This window comes from Salvelinus namaycush, chromosome 12 (assembly GCF_016432855.1).
Source record: "Salvelinus namaycush isolate Seneca chromosome 12, SaNama_1.0, whole genome shotgun sequence".
Lineage (NCBI taxonomy): Eukaryota > Metazoa > Chordata > Actinopteri > Salmoniformes > Salmonidae > Salvelinus > Salvelinus namaycush.
Window position 1 is genome coordinate 17,940,154 of NC_052318.1, and position 26,972 is coordinate 17,967,125.

Genomic DNA, 26,972 nt, shown 5'->3' on the forward strand with positions numbered 1-26,972 from the left:
AAGCTGGGGAAAGAGCACACAAAATGTTAAGAGGTTCATAACATTAATGGTTCCATGAGCAATTAAAAAAATATTATTTGACTGAGATTCACATTCACATGTCCATTACGATGCCATTGGCTTGTGTGTCCTCTTGTTGTGCAGTCTGTTGGATTGCCTCACTCTGCCTAACACCACCAGCCATATATAGTGCCTTCAAAAAGAATTCATACAGCCTGAATTTTTCTCACCCATCTACACACAATACCCTATAACGACAGTGAAAACATGTTTTTGGAAAAAATTGCACATTTATTGAAAATTAAATACAGAAATATTAATTTACATAAGTATTAACACCGCTGAGTCAATACTTTGTAGAAGCACCTTTGGCAGCGGTTGCAACTGTGAGTCTTTCTGGGTAAGTGTCGAAGGATTGTGCAACATTTGCCCATTATTATTAAAACAATTTCTTCAAGCTCTGTCAAATTGGTTGTTGATCATTACTAGACAACCATTTTCAGGTCTTTCCATAGATTTTCTAGTAGATTTAAGTGAAAACTGTAACTCGGCCACTCGGGAACGTTCACTGTCTTCTTGGTAAACAACTCCAGTGTAGATTTTGTCTTCTGTTTTAGGTTATTGTCCTGCTAGAAGGTGAATTCATCTCTCAGTCTCCGGTGACAGCAGACTGCACCAGGTCAAATTTTTATCCTGAAAAACTGCAGCCACCACTGTGCTTGAAAATATGGAGAGTGGTACTCAGTAATGTGTTGTATTGGACTTTCCCCAAACATAACACTTTGTATTCAGGACAAAAAGTTAATTGCTTTGCCACATTTTTTGCATTATTACTTTAGTCCCATGTTGCAAAAAGGATGCATGTTTTGACAGAGGGAAAAGGAAGCCTTTATAGGTTCAAAATATTATTCTATACAGGCTTCCTTCTTTTCACCCTGTCTGTCAATTAGGTTAGTATTTTGTAATAACTACAATGTTGTTGATCCATCATCAGTTTTCTCCTATCACAGCCATTAAACTCTGTAACTGTATTAACATCACCATTGGCCTCATGGTAATTTTCCTGAGCAGTTTCCTTCCTCTCCGCAACTGTGTTGATACACCATCCAAAGTGTAATTAATAACTTCACCGTGCTCAAAGGGATATTCGGTGTCTGCTTTTTTAACCTATCTACCAATAGGTGCCCTTCTTGGCGAGGCATTGGAAAATCTCCCTGGTCTTTGTGGTTGAATCTGTGTTTGAAATTCACTGCTCGACTAAGGGACCTTACAGATAATTGTATGTGTGGGCTACAGAGATGAGGTAGTCATTCAAAAATCATGTCAAACACTATTATTGCACAGAGAGTCCATGCAACTGTCACGCCCTGACCTAAGAGAGCCTTTTAATGTCTCTATTTGGTTTGGTCAGGGTGTGATTTGGGGTGGGTATTCTATGTTCTTTAGTTCTATTATTTGTATTTCTATGTTTTGGCCGGGTAGGGTTCTCAATCAGGGACAGTTGTCTATCGTTGTCTCTGATTGAGAACCATACTTAGGTAGCCCTTTTTCCCCACCTGTCTTTGTGGGAGGTTAACGTTGTTTTTGGCACATAGCCCTTTAGCTTCACGGTTGTTTTGGATTGTTTATTGTTTTTGTCGGCGTCATATAAATAAAGGAATATGTACGCTCACCACGCTGCGCTTTGGTCTACTTCTGTTGACGGCCGTGACAGAACCTCCCACCACAAAAGGACCAAGCAGCGTGGTAAGGGGGACTCATGGACTTGGGAGGAAATCCTGGACGGTAAAGGACCCTGGAGGCAGGCTGGGGAATATCGTCATCCCAAGGAGGAGCTGGAGGCAGCAAAGGCGGAACGGCATCGTTATGAGGGAACACGGCTAGCAAGGAAGCCCGAGAGGCAGCCCCCCAATTGTTTTGGGTGGGGGCACACGAGGAGATTGGCTGAGTCAGGTTGGAGACCTGAGCCAACTCCTCATGCTTACCGTGGCGAGCGTCGTACTGGTCAGGCCCCGTGTTATGCGATGGAGCGCACGGTGTCTCCAGTGCGCGTTCACAGCTCGGTGCGATACATCCCAGCTCCCCGCATCTGCCGGGCTAGGGTGAGCATCCAGCCAGGACGGGTTGTGCCAGCCCTGCTCTCCAGACCTCCAGTGCGCCTCCTCGGCCCAGTATATCCTGCGCCGGCTCTGTGCACTGTGTCTCCGGTACGTCTGCACAGCCCAGTGCGTCCTGTGCCAGCGCCCCGCATTTGCAGGGTGAAGATAACCACCCAGCCAGGAAGGGTTGTGCAGGCTCTAAGCTCGAGACCTCCAGTGCGCCTCCACGGCCCAGTGTATCTGGTGCCTCTGCCAAGGACAAGGCCTCCTGTATGTCTCTCCAGCCTGGTGAGTCCTGTGCCTGCGCCCAGAACTAAGCCTCCTGTATGTCTCCCCAGCCTGGTGAGCCCTGTGGCAGCTCCACATACCAGACTGCCCATACGTCTCCTCACTCCAGTGATGATCCATGGCAAGAAGCCTCCAGTGATGATCCATGGCATGAAGCCTCCAGTGATGATCCATGGCACGAAGCCTCTAGCGATGATCCATGGCAAGAAGCCTCCAGTGATGATCCATGGCAGGAAGCCTCCAGTGATGATCCATGGCACGAAGCCTCCAGTGATGATCTATGGCACGAAGCCTCCAGTGATGATCCATGGCACGAAGCCTCCAGTGAGGAGTCATGGCACGAAACCTCCAGCGGCGGCCTCCAGTCCGGCGCCTCCAGCGACGGCCTCCAGTCCGGAGCCTCCAGCGACGGTCACCAGTCCGGAGCCTCCAGCGACATTCTCCAGTCCGGAGCCTCCAGCGACGTTCTCCAGTCCGGAGCCTCCAGCGACGGTCTCCAGTCCGGAGCCCCCAGCGACGATCTCCAGTCCGGAGCCCCCAGCGACGGTGCCCAGTCCGGGGCCCCCAGTTTTGGGGCCCGCAACGAGGGTGCCCAGTCCGGGGCCCGCAGCGAGGGTGCCCAGTCCGGGGCCCGCAGCGAGGGTGCCCAGTCCGGGGCCCGCAGCGAGGGTGCCCAGTCCGGGGCCCGCAACGAGGGTTCCCAGTCCGGGGCCCGCAGCGAGGGTGCCCAGTCCGGGGCCCGCAACGAGGGTCCCCAGTCCGGGGCCCGCAACGAGGGTGCCCAGTCCGGGGCCCGCAACGAGGGTGCTCAGTCCGGGGCCCGCAACGAGGGTGCTCAGTCCGGGGCCCGCTACGAGGGTCCCCAGTCCGGGGCTCGCAACGACGGTCCCCAGTCCGGGGTCGGCGACGAGGGTCCCCGCACTAGAGGTGCCACCGAAGCGGGGTGAGCCAGTGGTGGAGCGGGGTCTGCGTCCCGCACCTGAGCCGCCACCACGGATAGATGCCCACCCAGACCCTCCCCTATAGGTTCAGGTTTTGCGGCCGGAGTCCGCACCTTTGGGGGGGGGGGGGGGGGGGGGGGGGTACTGTCACGCCCTGACCTTAGAGAGCCTTTTTATGTCTCTATTTGGTTTGGTCAGGGTGTGATTTGGGGTGGGTATTCTATGTTCTTTAGTTCTATTATTTGTATTTCTATGTTTTGGCTGGGTAGGGTTCTCAATCAGGGACAGCTGTCTATCGTTGTCTCTGATTGAGAATCATACTTAGGTAGCTCTTTTTCCCACCTGTCTTTGTGGGAGGTTAACGTTGTTTGTGGCACATAACCCTTTAGCTTCACGGTTGTTTTGGATTCTTGATTGTTTTTGTCAGCGTCATATAAATAAAGGAATATGTACGCTCACAACACTGTGCTTTGGTCTACTTCTGTTGACGGCCGTGACAGCAACGTGTTATGTGATTTGTTAAGCACATTTTTACTCCTGAACTTATCGAGGCTTGCTATAACAAAGGGGTTGAATACTTATTGACTCCAGCTTTCATTTTTAATAAATGTTTAAACACAAAAAAAACATAATTCCAATTTGTCATTATGGGGTATTGTGTGTAGGCCAGTGTCACAAAATCTAAATGTAATCAATTTTACATTCAGACTGTAACACAACAAAATGTGGACAAGTCAAGGAGTGTGAACACTTTCTGAAGGCACTGTACTTCCCCGGTCTGACCATTCTGTCTGTCAATCATTGACCAGTGGCCATTATACTGGCACTTGACATTGAGCCTCCTAGCCACTGTGTTCACACAGGACTGGTCAACATCACTCCCATTCTCGAGACCCTTTTTTGTTTAATGAGTGAATATAGATTTTGTGTAAATTAGGATAACTTAATATTTTAAGTCCACAAAACTTTTTTAAGAAATATGATGCAGCACAAAACTTAAATTAGTTAGTTGAGACTACAAATCATTTTGTTCAGTGAACCTACTTTGCATATATCAGATTTGATTTTGTATCTTCCAGATCATGACAACTACCGATAAACATGTTGCAGCATTTTTCATAACACTGCTCATTGATGAGAAAATGTAGAAAGTGATACACAGGCACTATTGATTAAAAAATGGATGTAACATTGTTGTAAACTGAAAATGTATTCAGTGTTGGCCTATACAATTCCCAGTTAAGGAATAAAACCTAATATTCTATTGTTATTAAATTGTGGCTATGATGATATTATTTTGGCCTTATTATACGAGGTGGGGATACATATTAAATGACTTAACCTCACTGTATTCACTGTCCTCACTTTGCATTGCACTCGCAAGATGACAAACCGTAAAACCCTTATGCCAGCCATGACCTCTAAAAGCTGTTGAATGCAGCTGGCAAAATGTTTCTGAATCCTTTAAGTTGCCAGCCGCATTCTGCCTAAATGCTTAAATCAACTCTTTAGAATTGGATTTTGAAGCCTTCGGATGGCTAATTTGGACGGCAAGTGCTTTCAGCGTCTTTCTTAGCATTTAAGCGGTGGCTTTAATCAAAAGAGCATGCAGACGATGCTCCCCCCACGCCTGCTAGACAGCATCACGGATGGGGAGAGAAACCCTTCCACTTAACCACTTAAATGAATATATCAAGAAACTAATTTGGCATTTTAATTGCGTGATTTAAGGAGACGCTGCTTCACTCTCCCTCTTCCATTTTGGTTTATTTCCAATGTGAGCGCACATTAGATTGATCTATGAAAGACTGCAGAAATCACAACACTTAAGTCTTTTCATTTCCCCCATAATGAAATAATTGTAATTCCTGTCACTGTCTGCACTTTAGCGGCACACAAACATTACACACACCGGAGGCGAATGGATCGTGAAAGGTTTTTGTTTTTCCTTTTTTCTCCCTGTTGCTTGTTTCCTTTTCTCCTTGCAAGAGCCAAAGATTCATTCCGTCTGTCAAACCCAGAAATAGCTCAGTGCTTGTCCATTTTGTCAACATTTGCTGGTCCCATTAAGTGATTGCTTGCAGAAATACGTTCCCTGAAACACCGCTGGCGGACATTAAGAAGACATTATTGGGTCCCATTTTCTCCCGACTACAAGGATATCCATTAGGGTGGGACACAGCCATATATTTTTCCATTTTCTCCCTCACCAAACTTGACTTTGTACATTATTACGGCCTCTGATTTGCAATTTGCGGTCGCAAATTATATGAGAGAAAAGCTATCTCGCTCCATGTTGCTCCTCTTCCCAGGGCTATTTGCCCACACTGATTCTGGAGTGTCAAAATGGGGACATCATTAGGCCTAATAATGATTGATGGGTGGGTGCTTTAAAAGTCCATCGAAGTTGGCCAACAGTGGAAAGTTATTTTTTTCCCTTTTAGTCTGGCTGACAAAAGACTGTTGCAAAGACTGACATTGTATTTTATGTCACCATGTTGCATTATGCTGGTTAATTGCTAAGCAGTCTCTAGTGATTGCTCCAATGTCAACATTTCACCTTTTTATTAACCCAATGAGGATGGTGCAAGGGATCGTTCAGCTCAATTTTTATGTATACTGAACACAAATATAAACACAACATGTAAAGTGTTGGTTCCATGTTTCATGAGCTGACATAAAATAAATGTTCCATACACACAAAAAGTTAATTTCTCTCAAATTTTGTGTACAAATTAGTTTTACATTCCTGTTAGTGAGCATTTCTCCTTTGCCAAGATAATCCATCCACCTGACAGGTGCGGCATATCAATAAGCTGATCAAACAGCATGATCATTACACAGGTGCACCTTGTACTGGGGACAATTAAAGGCCACTCTAAAATGTGCAGTTTTGTCACACAACACAATGCCACAGATGTCTCAAGTTTTGAGGGAGCGTGCAATTGGCATGCTGACTGCAGGAATGTTCACCAGAATGGTTGCCAGCTAATTGAATGTTCATTCTCTACCATAAGCCTCTACCATAAGTCATTTTAGAGAATTTGGCAGTATGTCCAACCGGCCTCACAACCGCAGATCACGTGTAACCACGCCAACCCAGGACCTCCACACCCGGCTTCTTCACCTGCGGGATCGTCTGAGACCAGCCAGCTGAACAGCTGATTAAACTGGGTATTTCTGTCTGTAATAAAGCCCTTTTGTGGGGGAAAAGCTCATTCTGATTGGCTGGGCCTGGCTCCCCAGTGGGTGGGGCTGGCTCCCAAGTTGGTGGGCCTATGCTCTCCCAGGCCCTCCCATGGCTGCGCCCTTGCCCAGTCATGTGAAATCCAGAGATTAGGGCTTAATGAATTCATTTCAATTGACTGATTTCCTTATATGGACTGTAATTCAGTAAAACTGTTGAAATTGTTGCATGCTGCGTTCATGTTTGTGTTCAGTACATTTGTTTCCTTACCGTGAAAGAAGTAAAACCAAAGTGTGAATTGCTGTATCTCCTTGTCGGTAAACTGCTTTCAAGGTAAGGATCAAATTACATTTTGTAATTTGGCTGAACTATCCCTTTAAATGTGTGTAAACATATGGGCTGTGAATAAGGAGCCTTGAATATGGGAGTAAGCAGAAAATATAAAATGAGTTGAAGCGATGGCTTGGTTTTATTATTGTAGAATAAAGTAATTTTCGCTTACCTTTTGCATCTCCCACAAGTCATCTTAACTCAAAGCTTTTAGTGTAACAAAAACATATTTTGACTGACATAGTCTTTGCATTTTATCTCACTAAAATCTCTATTATAAGATCCATTTAGAGAGCAGCAAACAGTGAGTGGACATTACTTTATTCTACAGTTATTTTATGTTCAGCTCCTGTGCTAAGATGGCTGTGCATGAAACACTCTCCTTTCATTGATAGCTTTCCTACCTCCGAGTCATTTCAGAACAATATTACCAGAAGAATGTACTCTGTTTTGAACAAATGTTTTTTTCATCTTCACACATCATATGACGTTCTTTTTCGGAAATGGGTGGTTGACACGTCATGTTTCCACTCCCTTTGACCTTTCAATACATAATGCCCTATGAGAAAATATTGCAATCAGAGTGCAGTATAACTGCAGTACACTGTAACTGTAGTTAGAGTGCAGTATGTAGTGCATTCGGAAAGTATTCAGACCCCTTCACTTTTTCCACATTTTGTTACGTTACAGCTTTATTCTAAAATTGATTAAATAACTTTTAACTCAGCAATATACAATACCCCATAATGACAAAGCAAAAACAAGTTAAGAAACGTAGGCAAATTTATTAAAAATAAAAACAAAATACCTTATTTACATAAGTATTCAGACCCTTTGCTATGAGACTCGAAATTGAGCTAAGGTGCATCCTGTTTCCATTGATCATCCAATTGGCCCAGCATTGTTAGGGTTTTGCCGGGGTCGGCCGTCATGGTAAATAAGAATTTGTTCTTAACTGACTTGCCTAGTTAAATAAAGGTTACAACATTTAAAAAAAATGTCAGAGCAAAAATCAAGCAATGAGGTCGAAGGAATTGTCCGTAGACAAAACACAGATCTTTGGAAGAGCACCAAAACATTTATGCAGCATTGAAGGTCCCCAAGAACACAGTGGCCTGCATCATTCTTAAATGGAAGAAGTTTGGAACCACCAAGACTCTTCCTAGAGCTTGGCCACCTGGCCTAACTGAGCAATCAGGAGAGAAGGGCCTTGGTCAGGGAGGTGACAAAGCACCGATGGTGAGTCTGACAGAGCTCCAGGGTTCCTCTGTGGAGTTGGGAGAACCTTCCAGAAGGACAACCATCTTTGCAGCACTCACATATATATATATATATATATGTATATATATATATCTATACAGTACCAGTCAAAAGAATAATAACGAAGACATCAAAACATTCAAAATAGAGAGAATACCAAGAGTGTGCAAAGCTGTCATCAAGGAAAAGGATGGCTACTTTGAAAAATCTAATTTGTTGAACACTTTTTTGGTTACTACATGATTCCATATGTGTTATTTCATAGTTTTGATTTCTTCACTACTATTCTACAATGTAGAAAATAGTGTCCAAACCTTTGATTGGTACTCTATATATTGACTGGTATTATATGTATATATATAATACCAGTATATAATGCCAGTATATAATACCAGTATATATATATTGACTGGTATTATATGTATATATATAATACCAGTATATATATACAGTGGGGCAAAAAAGTATTTAGTCAGCCACCAATTGTGCAAGTTCTCCCACTTAAAAAGATGAGAGAGGCCTGTAATTTTCATCATAGGTACACTTCAACTATGACAGACAAAATGAGAAAAAAAATTCCAGAAAATCACATTGTAGGATTTTTAATGAATTTATTTGCAAATTATGGTGGAAAATAAGTATTTGGTCAAAGTTTCTCAATACTTTGTTATATACCCTTTGTTGGCAATGACAGAGGTCAAACGTTTTCTGTAAGTCTTCACAAGGTTTTCCACACTGTTGCTGGTATTTTGGCCCATTCCTTTTATTTTTAATGAATTTATTTGCAAATTATGGTGGAAAATAAGTATTTGGTCACCTACAAACAAGCAAGATTTCTGGCTCTCACAGACCTGTAACTTCTTCTTTAAGAGGCTCCTCTGTCCTCCACTCGTTACCTGTATTAATGGCACCTGTTTGAACTTGTTATCAGTATAAAAGACACCTGTCCACAACCTCAAACAGTCACACTCCAAACTCCACTATGGCCAAGACCAAAGAGCTGTCAAAGGACACCAGAAACAAAATTGTAGACCTGCACCAGGCTGGGAAGACTGAATCTGCAATAGGTAAGCAGCTTGGTTTGAAGAAATCAACTGTGGGAGCAATTATTAGGAAATGGAAGACATACAAGACCACTGATAATCTCCCTCGATCTGGGGCTCCACGCAAGATCTCACCCCGTGGGGTCAAAATGATCACAAGAACGGTGAGCAAAAATCCCAGAACCTAGTGAATGACCTGCAGAGAGCTGGGACCAAAGTAACAAAGCCTACCATCAGTAACACACTACGCCGCCAGGGACTCAAATCCTGCAGTGCCAGACGTGTCCCCCTGCTTAAGCCAGTACATGTCCAGGCCCGTCTGAAGTTTGATAGAGAGCATTTGGATGATCCAGAAGAAGATTGGGAGAATGTCATATGGTCAGATGAAACCAAAATATAACTTTTTGGTAAAAACTCAACTCGTCGTGTTTGGAGGACAAAGAATGCTGAGTTGCATCCAAAGAACACCATACCTACTGTGAAGCATGGGGGTGGAAACATCATGCTTTGGGGCTGTTTTTCTGCAAAGGGACCAGGACGACTGATCCGTGTAAAGGAAAGAATGAATGGGGCCATGTATCGTGAGATTTTGAGTGAAAACCTCCTTCCATCAGCAAGGGCATTGAAGATGAAACGTGGCTGGGTCTTTCAGCATGACAATGATCCCAAACACACCGCCCGGGCAACGAAGGAGTGGCTTCGTAAGAAGCATTTCAAGGTCCTGGAGTGGCCTAGCCAGTCTCCAGATCTCAACCCCATAGAAAATCTTTGGAGGGAGTTGAAAGTCCGTGTTGCCCAGCAACAGCCCCAAAACATCACTGCTCTAGAGGAGATCTGCATAGAGGAATGGGCCAAAATACCAGCAACAGTGTGGAAAACCTTGTGAAGACTTACAGAAAACGTTTGACCTCTGTCATTGCCAACAAAGGGTATATAACAAAGTATTGAGAAACTTTGACCAAATACTTATTTTCCACCATAATTTGCAAATAAATTCATTAAAAATCCTACAATGTGATTTTCTGGATTTTTTTTTCTCATTTTGTCTGTCATAGTTGAAGTGTACCTATGATGAAAATTACAGGCCTCTCTCATCTTTTTAAGTGGGAGAACTTGCACAATTGGTGGCTGACTAAATACTTTTTTGCCCCACTGTATATATATACACACTACCATTCAAATCTTGTTTCTCATGGTCTGAGAGCCTTTAGGTGCCCTTTGGCAAACTCCAAGTGGGCTGTCATGTGCCTTATACTGAGGAGTGGCTTCCGTCTGGCCACTATAAAGGCCTGATTGGTGAAGTGCTGCAGAGATGGTTGTCCTTCTGGAAGGTTCTCCCATCGCCACAGAGGAACTGGAGCTCTGTCAGAGTGACCATTGGGTTCTTGTTCACCTCCCTGTTCAAGGCCCTTCTCCCCCGATAGCTCAGTTTAATCAAGCGGCCAGCTCGAGGAAGAGTCTTGGTGGTTCCAAACCTCTTTCATTTAAGAATGATGGAGGCCACTGTTCTTGGGGACCTTCAATATTGCAGACATTTTTTCGTACCATTCCCCAGATCTGTACCTCGACACAATTCTGTCTCGGAGCTCTACGGACAATTCCTTCGACCTCATGGCTTGGTTTTTGGCTGACATGCACTGTCAACTGTGGGACCTTACATAGACAGGTGTGTTCCTTTCCAACTGATGTCCAATCAATTGATTTTACCACAGGTGGACTCCAATCAAGTTGTAGAAATATCTCAAGGATGCACAATAGAAACAGGATGCACCTGAGCTCTCATAGTAAAAGGTCTGAATACTTATGTAAATAAGGTATTTCTGTTAATATCTTTAATACATTCACAAAAATGTCCAAAAACCTCTTTTCGCTTTGTCATTATGAGGTATTATGTGTAGATTGCTGAGATTTTTTAGTTAATTAAAATATTTTATAATGAGGCTGTAATGTATCAAAATGTGGAAAAAGTCTAGGGGTCTGATTTACCTTCCGAATGTACACCTGTGGAAATGTGTATACAGTATGTGCATAAACATATATAAAGTCAGCAAAAAAAGAAACGTCCCTTTTTCAGGATCCTGTCGTTCAAAGATAATTCGTAAAAATCCAAATAACTTCACAGATCTTCATTGTAAAGGGTTTAACACTGTTTCCCATGCTTGTTCAATGAACCATAAACAATTAATGAACATGCACCTGTGGAACGATTGTTAAGACACTAACAGCTTACAGATGGTAGGCAATTAAGGTCACAGTTATGAAAAGTTAGGACACTAAAGAGGCCTTTCTACTGACTCTGAAAAACACCAAAAGAAAGATGCCCAGGGTACTTGCTCATCTGCGTGAACGTGCCCTAGGCATGCTGCAAGGAGGCATGAGGACTGCAGATGTGGCCAGGGCAATAAATTGCAATGTCCGTACTGTGATACGCCTAAGACAGCGCCACAGGGAGACAGGATGGACAGCTGATCGTCCTTGCAGTGGCAGACCACGTATAACAACACCTGCACAGGATCGGTACATCCAAACATCACACCTGCGGGACAGGTACAGGATGGCAACAACAACTGCCCAAGTTACACCAGGAACGCACAATCCCTCCGTCAGTGCTCAGACTGTCCGCAATAGGCTGAGAGAGGCTGAACTGAGGGCTTGTAGGCCTGTTGTAAGGCAGGTCCTCACCAGACATCACCGGCAACAACGTCACCTATGGGTACAAACCCACCGTTGCTGGACAAGACAGGACTGGCAAAAAGTGCTCTTCACTGACGAGTCGCGGTTTTACCAGGGGTGATGGTCAGATTCGAGTTTATCGTCGAAGGAATGAGCGTTACACCGAGGCCTATACTCTGGAGCGGGATCGATTTGGAGGTGGAGGGTCCGTCATGGTCTGAGGCGGTGTGTCACAGCATCCTCGGACTGAGCTTGTTGTCATTGCAGGCAATCTCAACACTGTGCGTTACAGGGAAGACATCCTCCTCCCTAATGTGGTACCCTTCCTGCAGGCTCATCCTGACATGACCCTCCAGCATGACAATGCCACCAGCCATACAGCTCGTTCTGTTCGTGATTTCCTGCAAGACAGGAATGTCAGTATTCTGCCATGGCCAGCAAAGAGCCCGGGTCTCAATCCCATTGAGCACGTATGGGACCTGTTGGATCGGAGGGTGAGGGCTAGGGCCATTCCCCCCAGAAATGTCCGGGAACTTGCAGGTGCCTTTGTGGAAGAGTGGGGTAACATCTCACAGCAAGAACTGGCAAATCTGGTGCAGTCCATGAGGAGGAGATGCACTGCAGTACTTAATGCAGCTGGCCACACCAGATACTGACTGTTACTTTTGATTTTGACCCCCCCTTTGTTCAGGGACACATTATTCAATTTCTGTTAGTCACATGCCTGTGGAACTTGTTAATGTCTCAGTTGTTGAATCTTGTTATGTTCATACAAATATTTACACATGTTAAGTTTGCTGAAAATAAACACAGCTCAGAGGACTTTTCTTTTTTTGTTTATATATAATAGTTTATATATAAATACATTACCGGTCAAAAGTTTTCGAATACCTACTCTGTCACATCCTGATATGTTTCACCTGTCTTTGTGATTGTCTCCACCCCCACCAGGTGTTGCTCATCTTCCCCATTATCCCCTGTGTATTTATACCTGTGTTCTCTGTTTGTCTGTTGCCAGTTCGTCTTGTTTGTTCAAGTCAACCAGCGTTTTGTGTCTAAGCTCCTGCTTTTTCCAGTCTCTCTTCTCTCACCCTCCTGGTTTTGACCCTTGCCTATCCTGACTCCGAGCCCGCCTGCCTGACCACTCTGCCTGCCTGACCACTCTGCCTGCCCTTGACCCTAAGCCTGCCTGCCGACCTGTACCTTTGTCCCCCTCTGGATTACCGACCTCTGCCTTACCCTGACCCTGAGCCTGCCTGCCGCCAGGTACCGTTGACCCACCTCTGGTTTACTGACCCCTGCCTGCCTTGACCTGTCTATTGCCTGCCCCTGTTGGAATATTAAACTATTGTTTATTCGACGTGGTCTGCATTTGGGTCTTACCTTCATATCTGATATACTCATTCAAGGGTTTTTCTTTATTTGTACTATTTTCTACATTGTAGAATAGTAGCAAAGACAGTAAAACTTTGCACTCTCTTGGCATTCCCTCAGCCAGCTTCACCTGGAATGCTTTTCCAACAGTCATAAAGGAGTTCCCACAAATGCTGAGCACATGTTGGCTGCTTTTCCTTCACTCTGTGGTCCGACTCATCCCAAACCATCTCAAATTGGTTGAGGCCGGGGGACTGTGTAGGCCAGGTCATCTGATGCAGCACTCCATCACTCTCCTTCTTGGTAAAATAGCCCTTACACAGCCTGGAGGTGTGATGGGACATTGTCCTGTTGAAAAACAAATGAAAGTCCCACTAAGCGCAAACCAGATGGGAAGGCGCATCGCTGCAGAATGCTGTGGTAGCCATGCTGGTTAAGTGTTCCTTGAATTCTAAATAAATCACAGACAGTGTCACCAGCAATGCACCCCCACACCATAAAACATCCTCCTTCATGCTTTACGGTGGGAAATACACATGCAGAAGTCATCCGTTCACCCACACCGCGTCTCACAAAGACACAGTGTTTGGAACCAAAAATCTCCAATTTGGGCTCCAGACCAAAGGACAAATTTCCACCGGTCTCTTCTTCTTATTGGTGTCCTTTAGTAGTGGTTTCTTTGCAGCAGTTTGACCATGAAGGCCTGATTCAAACATTCTCCTCTGAACAGTTGATGTTGAGATGTGTCTGTTACTTGAATTGTGTGAAGCATTTATTTGGGCTGCAATTTCTGAGGCTGGTAAACTCTAATGAACTCTGAGTCTTCCATTCCTGTGGCGGTCCTCATGAGAGCCAGTTTCATCAAAAAAAATCTGGATTGACTGACCTTCATGTCTTAAAGTAATGATGGACTGTCGTTTCTCTTTGTTTATTTGAGCTGTTCTTGCCATAATATGGACTTGGTCTTTTACCAAATAGGGCTATCTTCTGTATACCCCCTACCTTGTCACAGCACAACTTATTGACTCAAACGCATTGAGAAGGAAAGAAATTCCACAAATTAACTTTTAAGAAGGCACACCTGTTAAAACCTGTTTGGGGTGCAGCCCGACACCGGTACACTTATGACAACATCCAGCTCAAGTGCAGGGCGCGAAATTCAAAAGATATTTTTTTTTAAATATTTAACTTTCACACATTAACAAGTCCAATACAGCATATGAAAGGTACACATCTTGTGAATCAAGCCAACATGTCCGATTTTTAAAATGTTTTACAGGGAAGACACAATATGTAAATCTATTAGCTAACCACGTTAGCAAAAGACACCACTTTTCTTACTCCATCAGTTTTTTACTCCATCAGTAGCTATCACAAATTCGACCAAATAAAGATATAAATAGCCACTAACCAAGAAACAACTTCATCAGATGACAGTCTGATAACATATTTATTGTATAGCATATGTTTTGTTAGAAAAATTTGCATATTTCAGGTATAAATCATAGTTTACATTGCAGCTACAGTCAGAAATTGCACCGAAAGCAGACAGAAAAATTACAGACACCAACGCCAAATAACTAAATACTCATCATAAAACATTTCTGAAAAATACATAGTGTACAGCAATTGAAAGACAGGCATCTTGTGATTCCAGACAATATTTCCGATTTATCAAGTGTTTTACAGCGAAAACACAATATAGCGTTATATTAGCGTAGCCACAATAGCCAGAAACACTTGGGCGCCGACGACCAGTTCACATGCACGACAGATATTAGAAATAGCATCATAAAATGTTTCTTACTTTTGGTGATCTTCCGTCAGAATGTTGGACAAGGTGTCCTTTGTCCAGAACAGTCGTTGTTTGGATCTGGAACGGCAAATTTCCCTCTTGATTTAGCATGGGCACTTGCCAAGTGGCACGGATCTCTCCAACGTCAACAAAGTCAGAGAACGGAACACGGCAAAACTCCCGAAAAAAATTCAATAATCTGATTAAACTATATTGAAAAAACATACTTTACGATGATATGGTCACATGTATCAAATAAAATCTAAACCGGAGATGTTAGTCGTCCATAACGACAGCTAAACAGAAGGCAAATCCATGTCCCCTTTCGCGCGCTCCAGAAACAGGAAATGGACGGTCACGTCATACAAAGAGCTTTAATTCCACCTCAGACCAAGATAAACACGAAATTTCTTCTCTCACCGCCTCTTGACAACCAGGGGAAGGTGTATGAAGTGTACGTAGACTCTTACGTATCATGCCCATGTATAGGCAGGAAGTTGAACAGAGCATCGATTTCTGACATTCCACTTCCTGGTCAGGAAATGTGCTGCAGAATGAGTTCTGTTTCACTCAGAGAAATAATTCAAACGGTTTTAGAAACTAGAGAATGTTTTCTATCCAATAGTAATAATAATATGCATATTGTACGAGCAAGAATTGAGTACGAGGCCGTTTGAAATGGGCACGATTTAACTGGCTACTCAATACTGCCCCTTGCAGCCATAAGAAGTTAATTGAAATGCATTCCTGAAGCTGGTTGAGAGAATGCCAAGAGTGTGCAAAGCTGTCATCAAGGCAAAGGGTGGCTATTTGAATAATCTTTTCTGGTTACTACATGATTCCATATGTGTTATTTCAAAGTTTTGATGTCTCCACTATTATTCTACAATGTAAAAAATAGTAAAAATTAAGAGAAACCCTTGAATGAGTAGGTGTGTCCAAACTTTTGACTGGTACTGTGTGTCTATACAGTTGAAGTCGGAAGTTTACATACACCTTAGCCAAATACATTTAAAATCAGTTTCTCACAATTCCTGACATTTAATCCTAGTAAATATTCCCTGTTTAGGTCAGTTAAGATCACCACTTTATTTTAAGAATGTGAAATGTCAGAAAAATACTAGAGAGAATGATTTATTTCAGCTTTTATTTCTTTCATCACTTTCTCAATGGGTCAGAAGTTTACATACACTCAATTAGTATTTGGTAGCATTGCCCTTAAATTGTTTAACTTGGTAAAAAAAAACGTTTCAGGTAGCCTTCCACAAGCTTCCCACAATAAGTTGGGTGAATTTTGGCCCATTTCTCCTGACAGAGCTGGTGTAACTGAGTCAGGTTTGTAGGCCTCCTTGCTTGCACACGCTTTTTCAGTTCTGCCCACAAATTTTCTATAGGATTGAGGTCAGGGCTTTGTGATGGCCACTCCAATACCTTGACTTTGTTGTCCTTAAGCCATTTTGCCACAACTTTGGAAGTATGCTTGGGGTCATTGTCCATTTGGAAGACCGATTTGCGACCAAGCTTTAACTTCCTGACTGATGTCTTGAGATGTTGCTTCAATATATCCACATCATTTTCCTCCTAGATGATGCCATCTATTTTGTGAAGTGCACCAGTCCCTCCTGCAGCAAAGCACCCCCACAACATGATGCTGCCACCCCCGTTCTTCACGGTTGGGATGGTGTTCTTCGGCTTGCAAGCCTCCCCCTTTTTCCTCCAAACATAACGATGGTCATTATGGCCAAACAGTTCCATTTTTGTTTCATCAGACCAGAGGACATTTCTCCAAAAAGTATGATCTTTGTCCCCATGTGCAAAACCATAGTCTGGCTTTTTTATGGCAGTTTTGGAGCAGTGGCTTCTTCCTTGCTGAGCGGCCTCTCAGGTTATGTCGATATAGGACTCTTTTTACTGTGGATATAGATACTTTTGTACCTGTTTCCTCCAGCATCTTCACAAGGTCCTTTGCTGTTGTTCTGGGATTGATTTGCACCTTCGCACTGAAGTACGTTCATCTCTAGGAGACAGAACGCGTCTCCTTCCTGAGCGGTATGACGGATGTGTGGTCCCATGGTGTTTATACTTGCGTACTATTGTTTGTACAGATGAACGTGGTACCTTCATGCAATTGAAATTGATCCCAAGGATGAACCAGACTTGTCGAGGTCTACAATTTGTTTTCTGAGGTCTTGGCTGATATCTTTTGATTTTCCCATGATGTCAAGCAAATAGGCACTGAGTCTGAAGGTAGGCCTTGAAATACATCCACAGGTACACCTCCAATTGGCTCAAATTATGTCAATTAGCCTATCAGAAGCTTCTAAAGCCATGAAATCATTTGCTGGAATTTTCCAAACTGTTCAAAGGCACAGTCAACTTAGTGTATGTACACTTCTAACCCACTGGAATTGTGATACAGTGAATTATAAGTTAAATAATCTGTCTGTAAACAATTGTTGGAAAAATGACTTGTGTCATGCAGAAGGTAGATTACCTAACCTACTTGCCAAAACTATAGTTTGTTAACAAGAAATTTGTGGGTTGGTTGAAAAACTAGTTTTAATAACTCAAATCTAAGTGTATGTAAACTTCCGACTTCAACTGTATATATACACACACACACAGTATATATATATATATATATATATATATATATATATATATATATATATATATATATATATATATATATATACACACACACACACACACAGTATATATTGCTCAGCATTTGTGTTTATTCTATACATTATTTTCACTCATCTTTATCAAGGGTGTCAATAATTTGAGGTGACTGTACATGGTACCCTTTTTTACCTCACATGCCCACAGTGAGCAAACTAAATAGTAGTAGACATCGTGACACACTGTAGGTGTGTTCCTTGGACAGACTGAATAAAGATAAATAATAAATAAATATTGTACTATGGAGTGTAGAATTAAACCAGCAAGGAACAAGGCATATGTTACATATGTACATATTCTCATGAACCTGGTGTCACGTTCGTCGTCCTCCTCATCTGAGGAGGAGTAGTAACAAGACCAAAATGCAGCGTGATGATTATCCATTTTAATTAGAAAACTTGAAAACAAAGAACAAAACAATAAACGGACAAACGAACGAAAACGCAACAGTCCCATATGGCGACATATAAAAAGACACAGAAACAGGAACAATCACCCACAACCCACAATACAAAACAGGCTACCTAAATATGGTTCCCAATCAGAGACAACGACTAACACCTGCCTCTGATTGAGAACCATATCAGGCCAAACACATAGAAATAGACAAACTGGACATACAACATAGAATGCCCACTCAGATCACACCCTGACCAAACAAAACATAGAAACATACAAAGCAAACTATGGTCAGGGCGTGACACCTGGAGTAGTTATTTTATTATTTTTTTAAATGACACTTTCAAAGACTGGGAGTGTGTTAATGAGGAGTAGACCAAGATGCAGCGTGGTATGTTTCCATCCTTTATTGTGGAATAGAAAACTTCAAAGAACAAAACGAACAAACGAATGGGGAAATGGCTACCTAAATATGATCCCCAATCAGAGACAACGATAAACAGCTGTCTCTGATTGGGAACCATACTAGGCCATTATAGAAATAGAATTCACCTAGATAACCCACCCTTAATCACACCCCGACCTAACCAACATAGAGAATAAAAGCTCTCTATGGTCAGGGCGTGACAAGTTCAGATCAGTTTAGACCGAAGGCTGTGTAATCTACCTATGTACAATTTAGAAGATCACTTGGTCAGATAAACATTCTAATAGATGTTAATATTTTTTTATATTTTTTTATGTGGTGTTCTTATTATAGCATGGAAATCAATGAGATCACTCATATTTAACTATATTTGATCAAATACTATGTAACAATATTTGTATAATTCAAAAGATGACCTCGATATGCCAGGGTAAGCGACTAATGACCCAAACACAGTAATCGTAAACACAATACAGCAACTTACGCATTCAAAACAAACAAGTAAACACAAACAAACAGGTCAAACCTCATCAAAGCGCTCAGGGAAAGCGCCATCGTATCGGCGGTGGAGGCAGGCTCAAAGGCCACACGCCCCCCATGGCCCTGACATTCTCATCGCGCCTTGCCCTTTAATTCCGCCATTATTGATTCCGCGGTCTCCTGGGGTCCTATTAAGGATTCAATAACTGCTGCTTAACCAAAGTCCACTGGCAATTACCCTCGCTCTCTGTGTTTGTCACTGGCTAGCGACTGGGCCAGCTGACAACACATGGGAGTACAGTGCAACTGCCCGTGCTGCAAGTCTTTTACTGGCACTATTCAAAAGGCATTATTAGCCTGTAATAGTGGGAGTCAAACTCAATTAAGCAAATCTGTGTTGGGGCAGATGCCACTCTCTCTCTATCTCCCTGTTGCTCTGCATGACCAGGCTGATCTCCGAGGCCTCCTGGAACAAGCCTCTGCATCGACCCCTGGCTGGGGGGAGACATGTTGCTAATTGATTTCTCTCTGGTCATTTGCTCCCCCTAAGTGAGCAAGAAGAAAAAGGAGGCTGTCACCTCATCTGGGGCAGTAAGGTGTTTCCCAGGTCCTGCAAGGGAGCAAGTGCCACTTAATCCACAGGGACAGGGACCGAGGAGAGAGAAGAGAGAGGGCTAAGGGCAGCTCACCGGCAGCCCCGTTTCACCTGAGGCGCCATACAGCCACGGATAAACTCTTTCTGCTCACAAATTCTGTAGATTTGTTGTATAAGTGAAACAAAAACACTTGTGGTTTGAGAAGTCCTGTGACCATTGTTCATTAGGCTGGTGTCTTATTCACCCAATCAAATGAGCAATCCAAATTGGATATGGTATTGATAGCCTAAGTATTATGATTGCCTCCAATGCAAACAACCTCAGAAATTAATGACATACCAGCTCTCCTAATATAGTGATACGAATAGCAACAATTATCCTAATCACTTGTTATATAGTCGTCACGATATCCTCCCCATCACTTTATAGTAGTGGCAGGCTCACAACCAGCATATTGTCAGTGTTCACCCCAGTGGGGTTCGAGTGAATGAGAGCACCCACCCAGTTGATTTAAATGTGTGTGATCTCATTCCTCTTTCACTCCCACCTTTGTTGCTGTAGAATGGTGAGGTCGTCACGGGTCAGAGACATATCCATTGACGGGGGGCTGTTTTGTGTGTGACTCCGCCCCTACCTAGGGGATGGAGGTTGGTTGATCTCCCCCGGGATGTACAAGTGTATAAGCAACCACGCAAACATGCACCCCCCTCCCAACCCTTTCCGTATTCACAACAAGAACAACCAGGATGACCAGGACCCAGGGAGGTACAAGGGCTCACATTGGGAGGATTACTCCCGAATTGTTGAGAGTGCCTGGGGGGGGAAAGCCTGACTACACCACTCCTTCCTGCCTCCCGCCAGCACCTTCAGCTTAGCCTAAGCCCCCTCACTCTATCCAGTCAGCAAACAGACTGGACAAATGGAGGGGTAAAGTGAAACAAGTGTTTTGCCACCAAGTGACCTTCAACATGTGTTCTGAGGATGCTCCATTTGGGTCCCAGCGCACGGCACCTCTATATTGCCTTTGAAATGTAGCATACAGCTCAGTTTAAAAAATAATAATAATGACAGAATTTAAAAAAAAGTTACCTTATGTCTGAAAGTATTGTACACAATAATCGCTAATAATTACTCATTTTGTGTAATAAAACATGACAGTAAGTTACCATGTAGTTACCATATGGTTAACACATATGATACAGATGCATAATAAATAAACGTTTCTCAAGAAGATTGAGTTTAACATTTATTCCTTGAAAATTGAATTGCAAAGCTATTATCAATGTTTTATGAAGCGGCTACAGTAGTAGCTTTTAAAGGCTCACTATTTGGCAGGAACCGAAATGCTGACTATTTTGGAGAGACCTCCATATTGTTTTGGCAGTCCTCGATATGAGAGGTTCTTTAGTGCCACTGCACTCTGACTTTACCTTGTAAAATAGCTTAATCATCACCCACATTAATTACCAACTTGTTTCACGTTAGTAAATGGAACCTGCAGTTAGTGCATAATTGAGTGTTCATTTACATTTTTTTTCTTTCCCGGCCCCCTCTCCTAGCTCCGCCGTCAATCACGAAATGATGGTGGCTAAAGAACAAATGTACCACTTTGGGGAGAATCGGGGCCAACAGTTAGTGCAGTAATTAGCCAGTTCATAAGGCAATCTTTTGAATTATTCCCTTCAGTGGCGATGGCATACACTGGACTTCCTGATTACATGCCTATTGACTCTGAATCCTATGATGAAATGTCCCGCACGTCAATCAACTTCCTAATGGAGTCTAAAAGAGGAGTCATTTACAAATGTCAGGTGGATATGTTAAAGCAGAGTGCCCACATAGGACCTTTAAAATGTTACCGCCAATGCAATTTAGCCAGTCATTTCAAGTAGGCTTTAGGGGTCACTTAAGCATCAACCAAGCATCAATGCAATTAGCGAGTCTACCTTTTCGCCCAAGCATAGTTGATGGTTGATTTTAAACATGTTACATACTTGTCTTTCAATCATTAGGCACATTTTTTTTTCTGAGGTGGGATTTCTGGATATGAAAGATAAATGTCAATCTGGCTGGTATTGTTTTTTGGATACTGTGTGGGGCTTTTTCTCTGAGTGGTTTTGTTAACCATGAATATCATGGCAAGGGAATAGTAAGCAGTGTGGCTAGTCTATAGTTTAGATTCATTGGCAGGCTTTGTTAGACAGCATGCCAATGATCATTCCAACTCACCTATTTTGTTTTACTGTGGGGTTTCTCTGTAGCCCAGCCTTCCCAGATTCACATAATGTGTGTGGCTTGTTGTGAGCACAAAAAAAGCTAATTGCTTTTGTTGCTTTTCCTTTTGAAATATATGTTTAGCAGGGGAACAAAGGGGAATGAGTTTGCCTAATTATCATAAGCACAGAACCTGGTCCCATTTCTACATTAATTAGGACACTGTATATTATAAGTATGAATGTTTTTTTTGACAAAACATTATTGGTTGAAACCACAACCACAATATCCACATTATGCTCAGTTTCCCCTCTTCGTCAATATTTCCACATTCAAGGTATAGTCATTTATAAAGGGTAATAGGTAGGTGTATATAGTATTCCTGTAAAGGTGAAAAAATCTAAGCAACCACTCAGTAAACACTGCAAGTCATTGAAAGCTTCAATTGGTTTGAAATATAGGTATTAAACAATAAGTGCCCTCGGGCGCAGTAGCAACCTGAATGTACCTCTCTTCTCTAAAAACACACTATCACGTCAAAAGCAATTAAAAACAACTTACTAGTCCACTGTGAAGCAGCTAGACGAAATGCTAAATGCAGTCAGGGTGAAGTTTCTCGAAACCACATCGAGACACTCAGCGTGAATCTAAATGTAGATAATGAAGAAATGGAAAATGGAGCCCAAATTGACCCTTTCACAGCGTGTTAAGTCAGTTTGTATGGGTACCTGTGGAGGCCAACCCTTTTCCCATCAATAAAATAATTTAAGAACACAGTTCTTTAAAAGGCCTCATTTGTCTGACCAGGTGACTCCTAAATGACCTGTTGGATTAGAGACACCCTGCTTCAAGTACTTTTACATCAGCACACAATCAATATGACTTAGGCAACCATTGTGTTTGATTGAATATTAAAGAAAAAAAATGCTAGTTGAAAGGTTTTATTTTGAATAACATGGTCAATAAATAAATGGATGGATAGGGGCTTGTTAATACGGTGTGTAACAAACATTCTTCACGGATAGGGCAGAGTCAATAGAGATATTAACTGGGTACATGGTAAGGAAACGGATCACGCTACAACAGAATTAGAAAAATATAGCTTATTACAAGATTATAAATATGTTATTAGAGATGTAAATGAAAGGGGTAAGCACAAATGGCTGAGGTAGTTCACAAATGTCTTGTCATTACACAGAAGCTCACTTAATGTTTAAGTTCCACACCAGATAAGTTAGATCATCATCACACCAAATGTTTAAAATATCTAGCTGATCTAGGCTGTAATCATTAGTCCAGAGAGTTTATATTGGACAAATGCAGGTATGTTTATCCCTGTTTAGTTCTGCTTGCTTTAATACTTTAAAAAACATTTTTGAACAGAATCGGTGGAATGAACATACCCCTGTTCACACACAAACACAGTTCACTTTCAGAGCAGCCACATACAAACAGCATGATCACTTTGCTCGTAAATTCCTTCTCGCATCAACATGCTCATCTCCTCTCACCTTTTCCCTTCGCTTGTGGACTTCAGCACACAACACATCAGCTGTCTGTGACCAGGCAAAAAATGTTTTACAAGCCAAACCCTCATATCACAATCGCTAACTGCTACACATTGCCTACATCGTTGTCATCATATTAGCTAATGTCATAGTCAACGTAACTCCTAGAACTAACACGTTAGTAAACCCGCTACAATCATTCAGTACAGTGTACAGTCAGCAAGCAGTTTAGCAGTTACAACGACGTGCTCCGGAGGCAATAAATTCATAAAACCAAAAGCATACCTTGATTTGGAAGAGTTCCAGAGTTGGATAGCCACAGCCAGCTAGCTAACAAGGCATCCCTCTCTGTTTGTGCAGGGTGTCTGAGGAGGATAAACAAGCTAGCTGCATTTGCTAGCTAAGTAAGTGAAAGTGAAATTGAAAAGCTAGCTCTCTCTCACTTTTGCTTCTCCTTAATTTTTAAGAAATTAATTTGTTCAACTATTGTCTTTCTCTCTCTTTGAGTCAACTCCTCACCACATTTTATGAACTGCAGTGCTAGCTAGCTGTAGCTTTCAGTACTAGATCCATTCTCTGATCCTTTGATTGGGAGGACAACATGTCAGTTCATGCTGCAAAAGCTCTGATAGGGTCGAGGATGTCCTCCGGAAGTTGTCGTAATTACTGTTTAAGTCTATGGTACGGGAGTGAGAACCATGAGCCTCTTAGGTTTTGTATTGAAGTCAATGTACCCAGAGGAGGACAGAAACTACCTGTCCTCTGGCTACACTATGGTGCTACCCTACAGGGTGCTGTTGAGGCTACTGTAAACCTTCATTGTAAAACAGTGTGTTTTAGTAAAGTATTTGGTGACATGAATATATTTAGGATAACTTTTTTAAATGTTTCACTATTTTTATTTTTATGAAGTTCACTGAGGAGGATGGTCCTCTCCATCCTCCTCTGAGGATCCTCCACTGGTCTTTAAGACCTGCCTAAGCGAAATAATGGAATCATTTGTGATGGTATACATTAGACATTCCAAAGGCCTCCAATGTGCCTGGACCGGGAAATGCTGCTGTTAAAGAGATGGTGTACCCGAATGACAAAATGTACATATTTGTTTTTCTATGGAGAAAGACAGACAACAATCCAAGCTTGGTTTTTGTTTACCTGGCTGCTGTCACACTTTGAATTATTAATTGAGCTAAACAATACATTTTCAGACTTTTTGGGATATGTGTGGGGCTCAATATGGTTTATGGGGGATATTGACTTGCACTTGAGTGCTTTTTTTCTTCTTACATATACACATTTTAAAAAGGCAAAGTATTTGTGTGTATTTTAGACTTGAACATGTTATTTGCGCATATCACAAGTTAGCTCTATTTTACTATTTCCAAACAAATACATATCCACGTTGCCACCTGTCTGGCGTTAAGTAGAACTCGGTGTTCCCTCGCCTGTTTTCCCCGAGTGGAGCTCTTGGTGGCCAAACGAAGCAGTGATTTGGCATGTTAGCGGGTGTGTTGAGGCTAATAAGACAGAGGGGCCGCCGTAATGGACAGAATCTGGGCGGAATCACAGCCAGCCCAACCGCAGCAGGGAACCAGTAATACAACTAATTTCTCCTCTGTCTCGGTAACCGCACAGACAGAAATGGGGTCAACAAAGGTGCAGGCAGCACCAAATGAACAGCTGTTGTCTTCACGTGACAGAGGAGCAGAAGAAGTGACACATACCAAAGCATAGAGACAAGACAATACCCCTCCCTTTCATTCCCCCCTTTTCTATAAATGGAAAAGTATCTATGTTCAAATTAAGGGCAGGACCTGTGCATATTTCCTTCATTCTTCGGTTAATCATTTTACAAAACCTTCCCCATCACACACACTGTGTTTTTGAAACACTCAATATGGGGATGTGCAATGAAATGTAGGCAGGGGTCGTGGTAGATTGCTTGGCCATGGTTTGAATTGTTTGTTGGGATGTGGAAGCAATTGGTTATTACAAAGATGGCTCTCATAGGGAAATAAGGGACAAGAGTCTACACTGGAAACCCTTAAGGTGGCTACATGGAGTAGCATATAAGCCATGGTGGTAAGAAGCCGTACATACACTAATGAAACAATATACAGGTACATTTGTAGGGTTCTGAGTGAATACAGTGTATCTTGCTGTTTGATTGGATTTCATTGCACACATGAATATATGTATTTTTATTTTACATGGTGATTGCTACACAAAAAAAGGTGCTATCTAGAACCTAAAAGTGTTCTTCAGCTGTACCCATAGGAGAACTCTTTGAAGAACCCTTTTTGGTTCAAGGTAGAACCCTTTTGGGTTCCATGTAGAACCCTTTCCACTCTTTCCCTTTTTTCTAAGAGTGAAAACGTCATTGAAATACTGGCAGCTGTATACTTAAATGCGTTGAGTATATACAATTACAGTGCTGTAGTCAATGACGTGTAGGCAGTGTTTACCCTGTGATAATCTATTTAAGAAAGCTGTTATGAACCCCCCCAAATAAATGTTTTTTTCTCAATGATTCTGGTGGTTTTTATGCTTAATCTCAACATTTGCTAAAACCACATGAAAACCTCAGGAAAAGCGGCAGGGTATTCATGCCTTTCTTTCCAGCCATTTAAATCGTTATCAGTATAGGCTTTGCCTAGCTTGAAGTAGCTTCATTCCTTTCATTGAGACAATTTCATATTTTGCGAACTTAAAGCTACTGTAGCTAACTAGCAAAAACAATCTGATAAATGGACACTATACTGCACCTCAAACATTTTCCAAGTTGGAATAATGTAACATGCCTTTGGAGGGTTCGAACAGTGGAACATCAACAATAATGAAATGACATACAGGAGATCTACAAGTTGTGACATGCCAGGCATCCACAATCTCCCTCACTGCTAGATGTTGGGCAGGCAAACAGTGACTACTGGACTGTCCACTTGTTTGAAACGTCATTAATAGGGTTAGAGTATCGTGATACTCATTAGTATTGTGGCAAGGAAACAAAACACGAAGTAGATTTAACTTCTTTCGGGAAACAGCCCTAATGTTGAAAAAACAACGTAGTTATGTTGTCATCCAGATTCACATAGAAAACAAATCCAAGCTTTAACACAAAATATTTTACATACAGCAGGTTTTTAAAGGACCAAAGAGTTTCCTCTGCTTGGTGTTTTCATTTTTACTAGGGAAAAAATAATGTGATACCATCACAGTCCTAGTCATTACCAATTAATACCTTTTATCCAGACTTTTACACATCTTGGACATTTACTTTTGCTTTGTGGATGTAATTGGAATGACTTATGTGTCAGTGCGAAAATGGAACCGAAGGAGGCCTTGGGGATGCGTCTCCCACAGCCGTGGGCCTGCTGTGTGCCTGCAGAATAAAATAATGGACATGGGGTTCTGCTGTGAACCTCTCAGTGACATTTCTACAACGCTGTCACTGAGAGGTTCACCAGACGAATGGATTTAATTTACAAGTAAAGGTAGGCCTAAATACATTTTCCTTTGCAATTTGCGGGTTAGGCTACTTTTGAATCATGAGAATAGACAACATCCCTTTGAAGGCATTTGATTTATCAAACTAGAATGTTGTTTTGATGAGACACTTTTTTGACTTTTTGAACTGCATTTTTCAGTCATTTCGACTGTTGACAATGGACAT